General features: G+C 40.3%; 2 long non-coding RNA genes across 2 annotated transcripts in view; one reads left to right on the top strand and one right to left on the bottom strand.

Moving 5' to 3' along the window:
* Positions 1-2,291: 2,291 nt before the first annotated feature.
* LOC131424079 (uncharacterized) lies at positions 2,292-19,613 on the bottom strand. Its single transcript, XR_009226565.1, has 5 exons — positions 19,368-19,613; positions 18,779-19,010; positions 9,123-9,266; positions 4,267-4,336; positions 2,292-2,951 (listed from the first exon to the last, which is right to left on the bottom strand). It is a non-coding gene; the product is annotated as an uncharacterized LOC131424079 (long non-coding RNA).
* Positions 8,181-19,659, top strand: part of LOC124090754 (uncharacterized) — a 101,189-nt gene continuing 89,710 nt past the window's right edge. Inside the window, exons 1-3 of the long non-coding RNA XR_009226563.1 lie at positions 8,181-8,350; positions 15,849-15,983; positions 17,959-18,615. This is a non-coding gene — a long non-coding RNA (uncharacterized LOC124090754). The remainder of the gene's footprint in view (positions 8,351-15,848; positions 15,984-17,958; positions 18,616-19,659) is intronic.

Below are 19,659 nucleotides of genomic sequence, written 5' to 3'. Positions count from 1 at the left end.
TTAAATGTCAGATAATTCTTGGTCATCTTTATAAAGACTGGGGTCTGGGGATGTAGCTTAGCAATAAAGCACTTGTCTAGCATGGACAAGAGCACTTGTCTTGCAGGATTCAATCCTGAGAACCTGCACACACAAAAATAAATGAATGAATGAATGAATGAATGAATGAATAAAAAAATAAATAAATAATGAGGCAGTAAAAAAACTATGGGAACATGTATTGATTGGATTATTTGATTTTTTGGTGTTAAGTTTCTTGAGTTCTTTATATATCCTGGAGATTAGTGCTCTATCTGATGTGCGTGTGGTAAAAATTTGCTCCCATTCTGAAAGCTCTCTCTTCACTTCACTGATTGTTCTTTTGCTGAGAAGAAGCTTTTCGGCTTGAATCCATCCCATTTATTGATTCTTGATTTTATTTTTTATGCTATAAGTTGTCTTATTAAGGAAGTCAGTTCCTAATCTGACATGATGAAGATTTGGGCCTACTGTTTCTTCTATTAAGCACAGGGTCCCTGGTCTAATTCCTAGGTCCTTAACCCACTTTGAATTGAGTTTTGTGCATGGTGAGAGTTTTGTGCATAGTTTTATTTTGCTGCATATGGATTCCAGTTTTCCCAGAACCATTTGTTGAAGAGGCTATCTTTTCTCCAATGTGTTTTTGGCACCTTTGTCTAGTATGAGATAACTGAATTTATGTGGGTTTATCTATGTGTCCTCTATTCTGTACCATTAGTCTACAAGTCTATTTTGGTGCCCATACCATGGTGTTTTGTTACTATTGCTCTCTAGTATTGTTTAAGATCTGGTACAGTGATGCCACCTGCTTCACTCTTCTTGCTTGCTAAGGATTGTTAATGGGCCAAGTAAATGAACAGACACTTCTCAGAATATGATATACAATTAATCAGCAAATATATGAAAAAATGCTCAACATCTCTAGAAAATTAGAGAAATGCAAATCAAAACTACTCTTAAGATTTTTATCTCACTCCAGTCATAATGGCAGCTATTAAGAATACAAATGACAATAAATGTTGGCGAGGATGTGGGGGAAAAGGCATTCTCATCCATTGCTGGTGGGACTGCAAATTGGTGAAAACACTATGGAAAGCAGCATGGAGATTCCTTAGAAAACTGGAATGGAGCCATCACTTAACCCAGCTATCCCACTCCTCCGTTTATACCCAGAGTACTTAAAAACAGCATACTACAGTGATTTATAGCAGCCCAATTCACAATAGCTAAACTGTGGAACCAAATTAGATGCCCTTCAATAGATGAATGGATAAAGAAACTGGTATATATACACAATGGAATATTACTCAGTATTAAAAGAGAATAAAATCATGACATTTGCAGGTAAATGGATGGAGTTTGAGAATATCATGCTCAGTGAAGTAAACCAATCCCAAAAAAACAAAGGCTGAATGTTTTCTCTGATATTTGGATGCTGATCCATAATGGGGATGGGGGTGAGGGAGCATGGGAGGAATGGAGGAACTTTAGAAGGGCAAAAGGGAGGGAAAGGAAGGGAGGAGGCATGGGAGTAGGAAAGATGGTGGAATGAGATGGACATCATTACCCTAAGTACATACATGAAGACACAAATTGTGTGACTCTATTTTGTGTACGACCAGAGACATGAAAAATTATGGTCTATATGTGTACTATGAATTGAAATGCATTCTGCTGTCATGTATAACAAATTAGGATTAAATAAAAAAAATTAAAAATAAAAACTATAGGAACCTCTGAGGAATAGGGAGTGGAGGGACTGTCTTTCACTAGATTGGGTGAGGAGCTTAAAATCTCACTGGGGAAACAGGATCCCAAAAATCAATTTGTAGAGGTCTCTGGGAACTCTGTGGCATATCTAAAAGATTGAGCTATAACTTGGAGAGAATATCTGCAACCGACATATATATCATCATCCATCACCGCAAGATGTGTTTTATGTGCCAGTCATACCCGTTATCTCGTCTCCACACAACATAAACTTCCAGGTCTTTATTTCTGGAATGCCTTCTCCTTTTTTCTTCACTGTACAAAATCCTACTCATTTTTTTAAAGTCCAGATATGTAGTAGCATGCTTCTATCTTCCTCTTAGGTAAGCTTAATTCTTCTCCAACTATCCCCCCCACCCCAACCAGAGTCATTAATTTGTTTCTGCTTCATGTTTTCATTATTTCTTGTTTGTATCTTTACCAAAATATGACCTCAAGTAAAATGATCTCCAGGAAGTCCTGAAAACAGAAACTTTATTTCATAATGAAAATGAGTTCTCCATAGAGTAGATTTAAATACAAATATTGATATGAATATTGTTTCTTAAAATTACTAAAATACAGGAAATACAGCCTATACCTCAGCACAAGGAGTTTCAGGAAGAAGAAAAGGTATTTGAGGGCTATCAAAATATACCAGTACTATAATTTTGTTTATGCAGGTGGAAGTGTCCAATCTATGTGCAAACATCTCCATGGGGACAGGAAGACAGAATGGGAACTTTGAGTTCTGATATGATACAATTATTCCATAGATACTTTCTGGTACTTAGCTTTCAAGATCCAAGAAAGGGCTTCAGACTGAAAGAAATATATAGCACATGACAGTTTGGAACTATTGCTGATTTCATGTGTAAAAACCAAATGTATCAAGAATGGCCTCTGGAAATCCGATCAGACAGGAGGAGGGTAAGAACAAGCTATGGAATGGCTCCATTATTTCTTGTCATCTTTGTTGATAATCGAATAACCAAACAGTCCTCTCCCAATTCACTGGATTTTGAAGCATATGAAAATAAAATGCCAAAATCCTATCAGAGAGAATCTGAACATGAGACAGGGCACCCAGCAGAAACAAAAGAAATTCTACAAGTGATGAAGAGATGGAAGACTCAGATAGCTTGCATGGGAGTGTTCTCTTCATAAGACAGGAAGCTTTGGATCTAGATAAAGAAGGCAGAGTAGTTATTGCCTGGTCTCAGCCATCGAGATAAAAGCAAGTGGGTACACTGAGATATTGCAAGCAAAATATTACTGCTCATTGAGGTCTCTGTCAGAGAGCAGACAAAAGCTCAGGGAAGTGATAACCTTGCGACTGTCCCATATCAGGCCCTGAAATGAAAATGGCAGCTAAGGTTGGATTGGAGAACCTGGAGGAAATCTGGTACCGGCAAACCATGGGTTGATCTAAGGGCAGGAAACAAGGGGAGCAATAAAACCAAGTGTTTCAAAGTAGAAAGAGACTGTTGGTGATGAACTGTGGAAAGGGATTGGGGAGAGTAATCTTTTATTCTTTCTGAATGCTGACAGCCAATGTATCATATCCAGGTTTCCTGATGTTATAGTGATAACAAAGGCAAAGCAATAATGAAGACAAAGCAAATTTAAAAAATTACTTTGTTACTGTGGTTGGCAAAGGCAGATGTGATGCAGTGCAAACATATGGTGTAGACCAGTGTGACAAGAGAAGAGGGAGAAACGTGAGAATCCCAGAGGAATGGACAAAAAACAAAGACTACCGTGGATATTTTGGCAAGTAACACACAATTGAAACAAACACAATTGAAAGTATTCAGAGGTCTTGGTTCTTTTCCAGAAAAGAACCCGTTATTCTTTATCATTATGTCCGCAAGCATGTGTAGACATGAGGGGATCCCCAAAGCCAAAGATGGCCCAGAGAACCCAGAAATAGCCTGGCTACATGCCACAGAGAACCTCGGCTTCTGAATCCCCCAAGCTTGGTGGTTTCTGTGTGAGGAGACACAGAAATTGCTTGGTGATCCCCAGCAGTGTTAGATTTGAGGTTGGCCCTTTTAGTTCCTGGAAATCGAACATGCGAGTTCATGTATGAACTTGAACTCTGTACACGTCTGAAACAGTGTTTTCCATATTTGGACCACTCACCTCCTTTTCATCTAGGTCTTGGATGGAGGCCTGGCTGGACTCTGAACAATCCCTTTCCTAAATAGCCCCAAACTAGACTTCCAGACTGTACTCCCAGATGGTACCTCTTATTAGTCTCCTACCACAGAATTATCAACTCAAAAATCTCTATCACCAGTGAATATTTACTAGGTGAGTACAAGGTATGGAACCTTCCCATTTACTCTCTGAGGTAGAGGAAAAAGCCCTGAAGCCTGGGAGAAGGATACATTTATAGTTACTTTCACCCTACAGAAAAATCAAGGACACCTCCCTTTCATCATCAACATCATATGTTGAGGGCTGGGGATGTGGCTCAAGCGGTAGCGCGCTCACCTGGCATGCATGCAGCCCGGGTTCGATCCTCAGCACCACATACAAACAAAGATGTTGTGTCCGCCGAAAACTAAAACAAAACAAAAAAAATCATATGTTGAAGATTTGTAGCTCAACTAAGCTTTATATATAATCCATTACCTAATCTCTTTCAATACTACAAGGAATACACTATTGTGGTCCTCACTGACAGACGAAGAAACTGAGGCTCGGTTTGCCTGAGGCTGAGCCATCTATTGGTCAAGCTATACTTCTGCTTAAAATCTTTTTCTCACTGGACACAGTAGAGCATGCCTGCAATCTCAGTGGTTTGGGAGGTTGAAGTAAGAGGATCATGAGTTCAAAGCCAGCCTCAGCAACTTTGTGAGGCTCTAAGCAACTTAGCAAGACCTGGTCTCAAAACTAAAAAAATAAAAAGGGCTAGGGATATGGCTTAGTGATTAAGTGTCCTTGGGTTCAATCACCAGTATCAGAAAAAAAAGGTATTTCTCCTTTTCACCTGATTTTTTCCCCCTAGATAAAAATGTTATGAGTTTCCCTACAGGCATGGGCTAGATACTTATGGATGTCAGTAAACACTTGTTCCAGTAATTGGAATGAGCTCCCTGGTGCTCACAGTGGTGTTATGAATTCTTCGGACCCATGGAGCCTGTCGAAGGATTTTACCTTCATCACTTCTTTGATGAGCCTTGTCCTTCAGTCAGCCGGCCAACCTGCTTGTTGTGTTGTATGCAGTAATAAATACTTTTCAAGTCTCAACCCCCGCGCCACAGTCACCTAGTGTGAGGAGGGCAAGTCCTCATTATCTGGCAACTCAGTGCTTTATCCACAGTGGGAGTGGACATATAACACTCAGAGGCACAGGCCGCCAGCTTGACTCGGTATCTTGGCACTCTTTATGATTGTCTCAGAAAAGCTGGATCCAAAATGTACATCTGCTTTGGCCAGTCAGAGAGGAAACAGCTTTTGGTTAGCTAATTAATTGTGTTTTCATCAGCAGCAGATGATTCCATTTTATGGTGATGGCTTGAACACAAGGGTCTGGATTCACGTTTTTTACATTTCTAGGCGATGACAGTAGGTCCTTTTACGTCCAGCCCAGGTGCCATCCTGTCTGATGAGGTCTTTTTAATGAAGAGGATCTCATCTCTCTAGCAGACTTCAGAGCTGCCTAAAGAGCTGTCTTAGAATAAGCACTATACCCAGAGGTCGTTCTAGACGAGTAGTAAATGGCTTCACCATGATGCACCAGGCACATACTGAAGGATACAAGATGTAAACAGGCATGAACTGCTCTTTAGGAGATAGTTGGGGTGTGTGTGTGTGTGTGTGTGTGTGTGTGTGAGAGAGAGAGAGAGAGAGAGAGAGAGAGAGAGAGATGAGGAGGACAGGATGGTAAGTAAGATTTATAAACCAAAGCAGTGGCAAAACAATTCAAAATAATGTGTGTTCAAAGGCTGAGTTCAGAGGTAGGGGAGATCAGTTTAGACCTATAAGTTCTTGAAGGATGGAAGAAATTTCAGAGAAACGAAGAGGGCCTGTGGGAGGAGCAATGAGCACAGAGGCAGGGGGATGGCAGGGAGAGGGTTAAGCCACTTATGGTCTAGTCTGGGCAGTGAGAAGACAGTATTGCAGCTGGGGATCATGTTGGGGAATCTGGTGTTCCCTGCTCCCAGCATTTCCCAGAGCCTTTGTGGTATTACTGACCGGTATTCCCACTGTACCTTGCGTATAGATCTCCCAAGCTACTTCTGACACTTGATTGCTTTTATCCATTTATACCTGCATTCCCGCTTTCTAAACAATAATCTCCTTAACACTGAGGCCATGGTGTGTTTGTCTTTGCCTGGCACAGACATGCTTAATGAATGCGTGTTGAACAAATGAATGAATGGAGACATCATCGGAGGCAAGGCTGAATGAGCAGGCTGGTTCTAGAATGAAATATGCCGTGCATGCCAGGCATTCTAATAAATTCTGCCTTCGGACGACTAGGTGTGGCATCTGGGTCTATCCTTGATTGATCTAATCATTTGTATATTCCACAAAGATTCATTGAAAGCCTACTATGTTCCAGACATTTATAGGATCTTAGGAAACAACAATGATAAAACAGAAGACATCCTGCCAAGGTAGAGCTGTTGTTCCTGGGGAGATACAGATAATCAGGACTGCTACATAAATTCGTGGGGTCTAGTGTAGATTAGAAGTGTCTGGCCTCTTGTTCACACAGCAGGGAAGAGTGTTGTGAAAGGTAAGAAGCAGAAGGTTGGGGCTGTAGCTCAGTGGTATATATATGAAGCCCTGGGCTTAATCTTCAGCAATTCCTGCGTGCCTGCCAAAAAATGTACTATACTACAAAGCTTTATTCCCTGCAGCTTCCCTCTCAAACTGTGGAGTCTTAACTCACTATTTATGTCCTTATAAAAAATATATTGTTTTACCATTATCACCATGAATTTGATATTTCATCTTAATAATGCGCAATGCCAGTTTTAAATGCAAAATAAGAGCATTTAATAAAATCACATAGTTTCTATTTCTTATACTTATAACTTATACTTGTGTATGGACTTAATTTTCACCAAAACAGTGGAAGTTGCATTAAGCTAATTCAATTGCTTTTATTTCATTCTTTGACGTATAGCATTCTACCAACACTCTCTACCTTTGGCTAACCGATGAGTAGAGCAGAGGTAGGGAATAGGGGAGGGAGGAGGGGAGGGAAAGGGGAGGCACAGGGGAATGAAGCAGGCCAAATGTGCTATATGCAGGAGTGAATATACTACAATGAATCCCATTATTATGTATAATTATAATGTATCAATAAATAAAATGAAATAAAATAAAAGATAACCCCATTGAATGCAGGAAAAAAGGGAAAGTCTGAAAGGAAAAGAACTATGGGTTAACTTCTCTTTCTTTTTCCTTTTTTCCTTCTGTCATAATTATCAGGGTGAGTGACTGTGTGTTTTGTGTGTGTGCGCGTGTGTGTGTGTGTGTGTGTGTGTGTGTGAGAGAGAGAGAGAGAGAGAGAGAAAGAGAGAGAGAGAAAGAGGGGGGCGGGCTGAGGTGCTGACAGTCCCCAGAGGCTACACCAGAATTTGCTTCAAATGCAGGAAGAACACAACAATGTTCCAAGATACATGAATGGCCAAGGAATCCTCTCACATCCTTTCAGACTGGTGTTACTTCCCTGTACTATATTAGGATTTGGTTGGAATGTGCCCTTCTTGAAGCACTGTGCATTTAAAAAGAACCACAAAACCTTTGACCTGCTTTTCCATTTTGTCTTTTCCAGTATGCTTCTTCCTAAAAAGTGAATTTTGAAAAACTCAGAAGAGTCATGCAAATGTTCATTAGCAAAGCTTAGACCCAGGGTATGTGTTCACTTCCAAAGCTTGGTAATATAGAAGTGAAAGATTTGTCACTAAAAATAATATGTGTGCTTGTGCTTTTGTGACAAGGTCACTGGGGTGCTGTGAGGGTACATGACAGTGTGTGTGTGTGTGGAGGGGGGTGAGTGCGAGTCACCTCAGGGTAAGGCGCCAGTGGGGACATGTGGTAAGCGTTTGTGTGAACATGTGATGTGGGTGTGGTATTTGTGGCCTGTGCTCTGTGTGTCTGTGTGGTTCGTGTGTAGGATCTGTGCTGTGTTTGTGTTTGTAACATGAAATGAATATTATTTTATGTTTTCCATCTCCTTTTTCTTCCAGTCCATGTAGCCCATGTTTTATGTTCCCCTAAAACACCAGTCTGTTCTCATGTTCGCCTAAGTAAAATAACATGCAGCTTTTTGACATTCACAAACAAAACCCATGGTTTTCATCTGAGTCAAGTGTTCCCCGGGGCTTTGGGCTTTTTTTTCTCCCCCCGCCTTCTTTTTCCTGTAAATCCATTTTATGCGTTGGAGTTAGAAGATGACATCTTGTTACATCATGTTAGACAGCACCATAATTTTTTCCAGCAAACCATTTCCAATCTGGCTGAGCAGACAGAAGTGAACAGAGACAGACAACCTGGCTTAAATAAAGGATCAGCTATGGCCCTTCAGGATGGACCCAGAGGAGCCCTGTTCCCAAATGTGAGGCTGACTTATTTTAACTCCTTAGATTGGAGATGGAGAAATCTCTGCAGGCTCACAGCTATTGCAGTGATATACTGCAGTCTTTCTCTGCCTGAGATGAGGATGCCTGCTGGGGGGAGGGGTGTCTCTGCAGGGGAGGAAGTGTTGGGCGAGATGGATGCTTTGCCTGAGGTCCCTTCTGTACTATGCACAGGTCAGGCCTGTCTTGTGCTCTTCAGCTGCAGCTGCTATTTATAGCTCTGTCTCTGTTTGCTATTCTGCCTGTGACCCCTGTGGTCAGCTCAAGGCCCTTGTTTAAAAAGAACTTGAGCTGTTCTCTGCTCAAACTGAGGCCCACTCCAGAGACTTTCCATTAGCAGTCTTTGTTCTGAAACTCAGTGACAAGGGCTCCCTGGATGCCCTCCCCAGGCCCTGACTGGGTGTCTGGGTTCCTGCAGTCCTGCTACAGATCTATACTTGCAGCCTATTGTATGCAGAGAATTTGTTCTGGGTGGGAGTTGTGTTGTGTCCCTCATACACTGTGAGTGATCTGCCTAAGTGACACTTCCAAATGAATGTTACCATGTCAGTGTTTGGCTCACTAGCTGTGCTGTTTGGATAATTAAGGCACAAAACCTTAGGATCTATAAAGTCAGGGGATTTGTAAGAACACTGGGCTGAGAATCAGGTGATCCAGATTTGAGCCATAATTTCAAGCTATGAGGGCCTGGACAAGTCAGAAAGTCTCTGAGCTCCCCCTTCCTACATGTGAAGAGAATTCCGGACTCACGGGGATGCTGCGAGGACTGAGATGGGATCATTGCCTGTGTGGAAGTCATCTGGAAACTTCTCCACTCTCATCTACTATTTCAACTTGTCATATTTCTCAGAAGAATGTGGCAAGAAATTGAGGACGGAAGGGAGTGGAGGTGTTCTGCAGATAACAGAGAAAAAAATTTCTATGTGTATTCAATTGGCTGCTAAAGACAGATAAAAATTGATTTTTAATTATAGATTAAAATTGATTTTTTTAAATTGAGGTTGAGAGTTAGCAAGTATTTGTAAGTTTAACGTAAGTCAATAAAGATTAATTAAGCATAGATTACATGTCAACCAATAGAGTCAGCACCAGACATATCAAGAAAAACAAAGAAATAAAACAGGGTGATTCTTATCACAGAAAAAAGGGAAAATAAAACAATACAGAAAAAGAGATAATCCAGAACTCAATTTCATCATATAAACTTAAAATTTGACAAATAAAAGAATAAGAAAAGATTATTTACTAATTATTGTGAATGTCACTGGTCATACATTTGGAAAATGATTTATTTAGATCAATATTTTATATCATATCATAAAGGAAGTGCCAATTGGATTAAGAATTATATATAGATAGACAAATTATTAGACAAAATCCGCCCCCCCCCCAAAATAATCAACATTGAGACTTTACCTGATCAGTGGAGATAACTTCTTAATTCTGAAGCAATAGAAGAAATCAACAAGATTGACAGGCTCAAATAAATATTTTAAGCACCCTCAAATAATGAAAATGGCTCACTGTAATATAAAATGCTAGTAGAAATTTGGAGAGAGATTTTATCAATCGTGACAAGGAGTATATACTGATACTTTATAAATTAGTCATTAAAAATACATAATGAAGGCAGGGGATGTAGCTCAGTGGTAGAGCACCTGTGTGACATGCATGAGGCTCTAGGTTGGATCTCCACCACCACAAAAATGTGTGTGTGTGTGTGTGTGTGTGTGTGTGTAAAACATCAAGATCTCAACAGAGGGTTGAAAAAGCAAAAAGGACAACTAATTTATTATGTAGAAACTGTAGATTGCCTACACACTCAAAGAAAAAAGTATATCTTTATATTCAAATAACTGTAGATTTAAGCAAATTGAAGCACCAATTTACATATTTAAGTCAGGAAAAGTTAAAATGTGACATCCAATGATGGTCAGATTATGGGCCACACTAGAGAGTTACAAATTATTGGTGGCAGTGTGGATTCTTTTAACCCGTTTGGAAAATAAAAACTACAATGCATATCAAAATCTATGAAAATATTTATACCCTGTGCGCTGAATCTCTCTCTCGAAGGATTTTATCATGGGAGATAAAAAGAAAGAAATCAAAAACAAAAATGCTACAAGAAAACTGGGTGTGGTGGCGCACACTTCTAATCTCAGTGGCTCGGGAGAGTGAGGCAAGAGGATCCTGAGTTTAAAGTCAGCTCAGCAATAGTGAGGCACTTAACAACTCAATGAGACCCTGTCTCTAAGTAAAATACAAAATAGGGTTGGGGTTGTGGCTCAGTGGTTGAGTGCCCCCTGAGTTCAATCCCTGGTACCAAAAAAAAAAAGCTACAAGATAAACTTCATGTTTTATATAATAGAATGAAAAATGAATTAAATGCTCAACAAAAGAGGCATGTTAATGATTATGAAATTTTGATAATAATAGGCAAGTATTAAAATAATGGCAAGAGGGTTGGTAAATAGAAAACGTTTATGATAAAATAATACAAACTTGTAAAAGTCAACACTGAACAAATATAATAATTATAATTATGTAGAGTGAGTTATATATTTTATCAAAACCAGAAGAATTGAAGTATTATGTAAAAGTGTGAAAATATTTATATTAGAGTATTGCAATTATGATGTTTGGTAAATAAAGAAAGATTCCTACACCCAGTACAGTGGCACGAACCTATAATCCCAGTAACTTGGGAGGCCAAGGCAGAAGGATCACATGATTTAGGTGAGCCTGGGTAGCTTAGCAAGACCCTGTCTCAAAATTTAAAAATAAAAATAAAAGGGCTGGGGATGTAACTCAGTGATAGAATGCCTCTGGGTTCAAACCATAGTCCTAAAATAAATAAATGAATGAATGAATAAATAAATAAGTAAACAATATTCCTTAATGGTGTTGTAGGGATTTCTTTTTTTTTTTTTGGCAGTGCTGGGAGATGAACCCAGGGTCCTGTGCATGCTAGGCAAGTGCTCTACCACTTAACTATATCCCCAGCCCCTGAAAAATAATATTTTTAATATATATTTTTAGTTGACAAGTAAGTTATATGTATTTATGGTATACAACATGATGTTCTGATATATGTACACAATGTGAAATGACTAGGTTAAGCTAATTAGTATATACATTACTTCACATACTTTTTTTTTAGTGATGAGAATATTTAATATCTACCCTCTTAGAAACTTCCAAGTATATAATATGCTATGTTTAACTGTACTCAGCATAATACATAATAGATCCCTTGAACTCTTCCTTCTAATTGAAATTTTGTGTCTTTTGACTGATGTCTCCCCAATTCCCTTATCATATCATCTCCCTTCCTCTGGTAATGACCATTTTATTCTGCTTCTATAGGTTTGGGATATATTAGATTATGTGATATTTGTTGCCCTGTGCCTGACTTATTTCACTCACTATAATGTCCTCCACGTTTATCCATGTTTCAAATGTGATGAGATTTTCTTCTTTTTTCAAGGTTGAATTCCATGGTATACATACACCACCTTTTCTTCATCATTCCTCCATTGACAGACACTAACATGGTTTCCATATCTTGGCCATTGTGAATAGTACTGCCATGGACACTGGAGTGCAGGTATCTCCCTGACATACTGAATGCACTGCCTTTGCAAAAATGTGCCCAATGGTGGTATTGCTGGATCTTGTGGTAATACTATTTTTGATTTTCTGATGAACTCCCATACTGTTTTTCATAATGGTCGCACCATTTACTTTCCTACCAAGAGAGTACAAAGGTTCCTTTTTCTCATATTCTCACCAACTCTTCTTATCTTTTCTCTCTTTTGTTTTTAATTTTTAATTTTACTATAGCCACCCTAACAGATGTGAGACAGTATCTCATTGTGGTTTTAATAGCCATTTCCCTAACCATGAGCAATACTGAGCATTTTTCATATACTTGTTGGCCATTTGTATGTCTTCTTTTGAGAAATGCTTCTTCAAGTCCTTTGTCCACTTTTTCTTAGTATTGAATAGAGTTCCTATATGGATAGGGGGGAAAACAGCAAAAAGAAGACAAAAAAAAAAATCCTTCCCATATTGATCTGCATTTCAATTCCAGATGTATTCCTCTTTTAGTTCTTGATGTTTCTATTTTGACCTGCTGTTTGTGGACAGATTTTTCCAATTGCCCAGCCCCAGCTCCTCCACAGTTCAAAATCCAATTACCTGGCTGCCTATTGGCTTTCAGATGGAGCTTTTTGTTGTCACTACCATAGTAGAAAACAAGGAAGGGAATATTTTCCTCCCATCACAGCAACACTAAGAATCCCAGACTCCCTCTTTTCATTCTCTTGGAGCACGCATCTAGGCCCCATGGTGTCTACTACAGCCCAGCACATGCATCCAGCCCCTGTCATGTGCTTGGCCATTTCAGGATAGTGAAAGAGCTCAGAATAGCTATTTATGAGTACACAGTCTCAGCATTTGCAATTAGCTTGGAATAGGCTGGAAAAAAAAATATAAGTGCTTTCTCTCATTCTTCTTCCTTTTTATTTTCTGGTTTCTTTCTTAGAGCTAACCCTTGAGTCACTGTTCTTTTCTCTAAGTTGATTTTATGTATACTTGCAAATAAATTCAGCAGCCTTTAGAGGTATAAATTGTTCCAGACTCACTGCTTACGAAGATGACCAAGACACAGTCCTTCATCTCAAGGAGCTTGCTATCCAGACAAAACACAAATTAAACCAACCAAAAAAAATTTTTTTCCCCTATATATGTGTTAAGTTCCAAGTTCTATGCCTGGTAGTACACTCTGAGTACATAAAGTGGGGTTCATTCCAATCTGGAAATTCAGGGATGGCATGAGTGGGGATTAGCTAGACAAAGAAAGGTGAGGAGGGGTAGGGTGGGTGGGGTGGGAAGCAGTGGGGTGGAGGATGCTAGAGACAGAGGAATGGTATTAACCAAAACCTGCCTGAAAGACATAAGCACAGTGGGCTTGTGGAGAACTACTTTTCAGCTTCCTGGCACTTTTGAAAAAGCAAATTATTTTAGTATCTGAAACCAGGATCCATCCCTTTTGGTCCTGTTAATCATCCTGTGATGGTAGAGAAGAGCTTCTCTCAAACAGCATGCCTGAGCTTCTCCGCAGTTCTTGGTCCACTTTTTCACGGCTGTTCCCCTCCCTGGTGCTTCTGCCATTGCTCTTTCCTTCTCCATTCTCCCCAAGAGTGTTTGTCCTTACTACATCCTGGTCTCCAACCCCACATGTGTGTGTCCATGGACTGAGTTTGGTCAGGCAGAGAACAGAATTCTCTCCAAAGTTGTTCCCAATGTCTGTGCTGAGCAAGAACCTGCGGACAGTGAACGACTCATTTTTATTTATTTAACTTATGATAGATTCTTACCAGTTGTGTGTGTCCAGTTGTGGAGGGCTGCAAAGTCAGCATTTTTCTCCTATCAGTTCATGGGAACAACCACAACGTTTACCTGCTATCTTAGGTTTACACTATTGTTTTAAAAGCCCAAGGAATTTCCATTTGTGAAAATATTCAAGTCTGAATATTGTTAACTTTTCCTGGATGGATTCTGAGATATGTAGGAGGAAGTCAGGTAGAGGAAATCAGTGTGTTTTAAAAGATCTTGGCATTATCTGTTTCCCATGTCTGAGTAATCACGTATTTTAAGTGATGAATTCAAGAAATTCAGTTTAAAAAAAATAAGAAGGACTTGATTTCTGACAAGAGTGCTAAGACCATTCAATGGAGGAAGAATAGTCTTTTCAGCAAAAGGTGCTGGGGCGACTGGATGTCCACGTACAACAGAATGAATTTGAACTCCCACCTCACACCCTATAAAAAATTTACTCAAAATAAGTCAAAGACTTAGTTGTAAAAACCAAAACTCTTAGAAGGAAACATAGGTATAAATCTTTAGGACCTTGGATCAGGCAAGGGTTTCTTAGATATGGTACCAAAACACAAGCAAAAAAAAAAAAAGCGAGAAGAGATGTCATTAAAATTAAAGAATTTTTTGTATCAAAGGGAACTTGATACACTTCTGGGTTATAGCATGTATTCTATTGTATGAGATAATACTCATAGAAGAAAAGAAAAAATTTTCAAGTAATATATCTGATAAGTCTCATATTCTGTGCTGGGCGCAGTGGTGCACACCTGTAATCCCAACTACTTGGGAGGTTAAGGCAGGAGAATGAGAATCACGAGTTCAAAGCCAGCCTCAGCAAAAGCAAGGTGCTAAGCAACTCAAGGAGATCCTGTCTCTAAATAAAATACAAAATAGGGCTTGGGCTGTGGCTCAGTAATTGAGGGCCCTGAGTTCAATCCTCAGTACCTCTCATCCCTGCAAAAAAAAAGTCTATATTCTGAATATACATCTAACTCTTACATTCAACAACAAAAAGATACACAACCCAATTTTCAAATGGGCAAAGGAAGTGAATAGGAATTTCTCCAAAGAAAATATACAAATGGCCAATAAGCACATGAAAATATGCTCAACATCATTAGTCATCAGGGAAAAAAAAGCAACTCAGAAACAAAATTAATTGCCTTTTGGTTTTCACATCCATTAGGATAACTGTAATAAAAACAGAAAGTAATAGAAAATCATAAGAATTGGTGAAGATGTGAAATCAGAATCCTTGTACACTGCTAGTAGGGCTATAAAATGGCACAGCTGCTATGGAAAACAGTTGGGCAGTTCCTCAAAAAGTTAAACATAGAATTACCAACAGCCCTGCATTGCCACTCATAAATACATACACAAGAGAATCGAAAACATATGTCCACATAAAACATTCATGTGAATGTTTACAGCAGCATTATTCATAATAGTCAAAAGTAGAAGCAACTCAAATGTCCCGTCTACTGATGAAGGGATAAACAATGTGTTATCTCATTCAGTAGAATATAAAAAGAAAGGTGTTACACAATAGAATGCATGCTATCTCATAGAATAATACATGCTACTACATGGATGAACCTTGGAAACATTATGCTAAGTGTAGAAGACAGACACACAAGGCCTCATACTGCATAATTCCATTTATGTGAACCGTCCAGAAGAGGTGAATCCATAGCTTTTTCCAGAAAAAAAAAAGTAGGTTAGTAGTTCCTTAGGGCTGGGGCAGGGAGATGGAGACGAGGTGCTTAATAGATACAGGTTTCTTTTGAGGAAGATGAAAATATTCTAAAATTAGATAGGAACAATGGCTGCACAACATTCTGAATATACTAAGAAAACACTGAATCATGCATTGAAAGTGGTACATTTTATGTTATCTGAGTTTTATCTCAAAGGAAAATGAAAAGAACAAGGAGGTCCTGTATACTTCACTGCACTAGATTTCAGCTAGCATTTGGGACACTACTGTGGCCAGAACTGATAGATAACAATTTGAGAAGCACATTTTATGCTGGGTTCTTGGCTGGAATGGGTGGGGAAAAGTACAAATAAGATGTAGATTCTCTTCTCAAGGTTCTTGTGCCATGCTGGAGGATGTACTTACACTTCATTAACTAGAACTCAACCTGAAGATAGTAAGTGTGATGGTGAAGAAAGATGGCCCTGTTGGAGCACTGGAGGAGTGGCTTATTCTGATGAAGGAATATGGTAAGCTCTTGCAGAAGAGGGGACATTTGAACTGGATTTTCAAGCATGAGTAGGAATTTGACACACAGAGAAAGTGGTAGAAGGCATTCTAGGCAGCAGGACCCGCTTGAGCAAAGGCCTAGAGGTATGCAGAGCATTTTGAAGTTTGTCACCTTACTAGATGGCATATTTGAACTCTGGGCTCCCTCTCCTTCTAACACTCTGCCAGTGATTTTTATTAAATGTCACAACTATTATCCACTTTGATTCTTGGTTCTTGTCTCACACAAGAACCTTAGACTGAGAAACAGAAATGTTCTTGAGCCTCTATGGGCTTTGGCAGGGTTCCCATAGTTCCCTTGCTCTGTCCACATCCTGCCTGTGGTTGTCTGAGCACCTGGAACAGATTGGGCACACAGTTCTGCTCCTACACTCAGCTGCTCCACCCTAGGATTCCCCCTTTGCTGCAATGACTAGATCCATCCACCTGCCAGACAGACGGCTCTCGTTCTCTCTCCAAGAGGCTCTGCTCAATGCAGAAGGAAACCAGAGGGAGGAGAGGAAACCCATCCCATTCTCCAGGGAAGAGTCGTCCCATCTGGCCCCCTTGGCAGCCAGCTGCATTTGGCTTCTATTTGAATGGTGAACCTGTTGCTGCGAGGTGGGGTGGAGGGACAAGGGATCCCTGAGGAGTTTGGCGCTTAATGAATTGTCCAGTAAGGAGTGCTAGGCCGGAAGGAAAAGCAGATTTTCAGTCTGGAGCCCTGAGGCTCCTAATGCCTCCCAGATGAAAAGCTAACAGAGTGCCCCCCCACCCCCACTCCCTGAGAGTGTGCATGCTGACATTTGCTCCCCGGTGCCCCAAGCATAAGCCTGTTTTATTGTGTTTACCATTTTGTGTCTTCAGAGCATAACTGATGTGTTGCAAACACGAGTGCCCTGGACAGCAGAGCCAACCCTCAGCAGCCTTTCCCTGAAGCAGAGATGATCCGCCCATGCCAGAGACCCAGTGGGATGAACTAGTCAGTGTTCCCAAGTCTCATAGCTTATGAGAGATCAGGACCCAGAGACATCTGGTCTGGGGCAGCTCAGTTCAGGATAGAATATTGCCCTGCCAGAGTGGATCACAGCACACGACACCTGTGTGCCTGCCTGAGACCTGGCCTGTCCTGGGACCCTGAGTAGCAGGAAGGAAGATCAAAACAGCAAATAAACCTCCCCAAAATCCAGACAAAAAGAGACATGGATTTAACATTGACTTCTTTTTTTTTTTAAAGAGAGAGAGAGAATTTTTTAATATTTATTTTTTAGTTCTCAGCAGACACAACATCTTTGTTTGTGTGTGGCGCTGAGGATCGAACCCGGGCCGCACGCATGCCAGGCGAGCGCGCTACTGCTTGAGCCACACCCCCAGCCCCTAACATTGACTTCTTTAACCATGTTGATACTTTTTTTTTTTTTTCCAAACCCACAAGAACTCAACTCCTATTCCATTCTCTTAAGTTCTCTGTGGGTTAAATGCTCTGACAGTATAGACAAGGACCAGATGTGCAGTGTATGGGTCAGCCTGTACTGGGAAGGCCAGGAGGAGGGTGGGAGAAGTGGGCCTGAATGTCATTACTTGGAAGGGTCAGGGGGTCAGTGACAGTGGCAAGAAACAGATTTTTCCAGCTGCTTTTGGGTTGAGATCTGTACTGCATAATCTGAATGCTTTTATCTGTTTCTGAAAATAGACAGGAATTTTTTCCACAGGCAGCTCCAATCTGGCCGTGGAGACGTGAGGGAGGATCGTAGGGAGACAGTTGTATGTAGTCCAGTAGGTTTGTTTTGTGACCCCCTCTCCCCCTCTAGTCCTTCCCCACACTGGCTCTATGGAGCCACATTATCTTAATAGCTCTTGAAGTAGGGAGTCAGAAATGCTGGAAATAGTTTCCATTAGGAATTGTGTATCGCTTCTGATATACCAAGCTATCGTTTCTTACTTTTGCTTAAACAGACAGGACAAAAGCCCTTCCTGATGTCAGAAGCACCTACCCAGATGGAATGGTTCCTCAAGTCTGTATAGAAGGACAAACATGGGAGACAAATGAGGCAGAAAGAAGAAAATGACCAGTTCTACAAACACCTTTGTCCTGGATTTAGACTATAAAGAAATATCACAAGTTATCTACAGAGATCTTCTGGAAGGTTAACTCTGGATTAAATCAGACTCCCTCTCTCAGCAGCTGGTCCCTCTCATGAAAGATCAAAAGGACCTTGAACCTTCCAAGTGAACTGTCAAGCAAACAGCAGGAAGATCTCTAATATTATTTACATAGCATTTTCTTTTTCCAGTTGTGTACCAGTTTCTTCTTGTTATAAGCCTATCTTTTAAAGTTGAAATCAAGACACAGAAAAAAAAAAGCAATGTTAAGAATCATGTAGAGAACTGGGAAAAAGACAAGGGCCTTTTAACCCACAGATAAATGAATCTAGATACCACCTCTGCTTATTCCAGCAATCCTTTTCAATGGCCAATCACCCATCTTACCAAGAGCAAGAAGGTATTTGTGCTGAACATGCAGTAAAGCTTAACAACTTTGGTTTATAGGAGACTGATATGAGCCTTTGAGGCTGAGAAGTTCAGAAAGCTTATTTGCAAGGTTCCTGTAAGGTAAGACCTCACTATGAATGGAAGCTAGATAAATGCTAGATTGTTCTGAAATGCTTCCAACATTCTGTGTCTAAGACTCTTTTTGTTGTTCTTATAACCCAAGAGCCCCATGGTTAACTTAGGTACCACTGAGGAGGAAAAAAGAGCAGAACTGTGAGCTCACCTACTGCAGCCACCATTCTTTCAGAGCTCTCTTCTTGAAGGCTGCATCTAGGAACAGCAATTTGTGAGTCACTTTCTTAATGACATGGTTCTTTTAGCACAGACCATGCAGGGTGTCAAGTGGAACATCTTGTTTACCAGCCCTTCAGGGCCCCCACACATCAAAGTCTATGGGGAGGTGACTTCAATCAGCTGTGTGTATAATGCTTCGATTCTTGCCAATTGTCAGATACCTGGTCATAACGGAGAGGAAAGAAAGGAAAGAAAGAGTTCACAAAGAGATGCGTGAGAGAGCAGTTGGAAAGAAGAAAAAAAAAGACCTAAAAAGATCCTAATGGGAGAGAGGTAACAGCTTTTGAAAGTAATAGGGCATGCCAAAGGGAAAGGGAGAAAAGGAATTTTAGTGAATAGAACAGACTGTACACTGGTGTCTTCACTCATTACACCTCATACCTTGTGAAGGACCTGGACAAACAATCTGACCCTTCCAGAGACCTTCCAACACAAAGCAACATGGGGCTTCAAAGCAAAGAGGAACAGGAAGTTGGTTAGTTTCAGGTGCATAGAAAGAAAACTGGTGTCGGACTCACCCCACACTACAGGATGTACACAGAGAAGCTTGCAGATCAGGTCATCTGGTGGTGATTCACGCAAAACTGATTTGGTGGCTCCTGGGGCCAGGAGGTTTCCCACATTATTCCTTACTTTACTGAGCTCAGCTTGAGATGGGCAGAGTTGCAGCTCTTTTATAATAATAAATAATATTATAGAAAGTAAAAATGGAGTGCAGAGATGGAAAAGACTTTTAAAAGGGTGTGCAATATAAGAAAAGCAAACAAACAACATGCAGTGTTCTTCTTGGCCATCAGGGGCATAGGGTGT

The sequence above is a fragment of the Marmota monax genome, unplaced genomic scaffold (genome assembly GCF_021218885.2).
Source record: "Marmota monax isolate L192 unplaced genomic scaffold, Marmota_monax_Labrador192_F-V1.1 WCK01_AAM20220418_F8-fsc00010, whole genome shotgun sequence".
NCBI classification, from domain to species: domain Eukaryota; kingdom Metazoa; phylum Chordata; class Mammalia; order Rodentia; family Sciuridae; genus Marmota; species Marmota monax.
The sequence above is the reverse complement of the archived record's forward strand: the minus strand, read 5'-3'. Positions and strand labels throughout refer to the sequence as shown.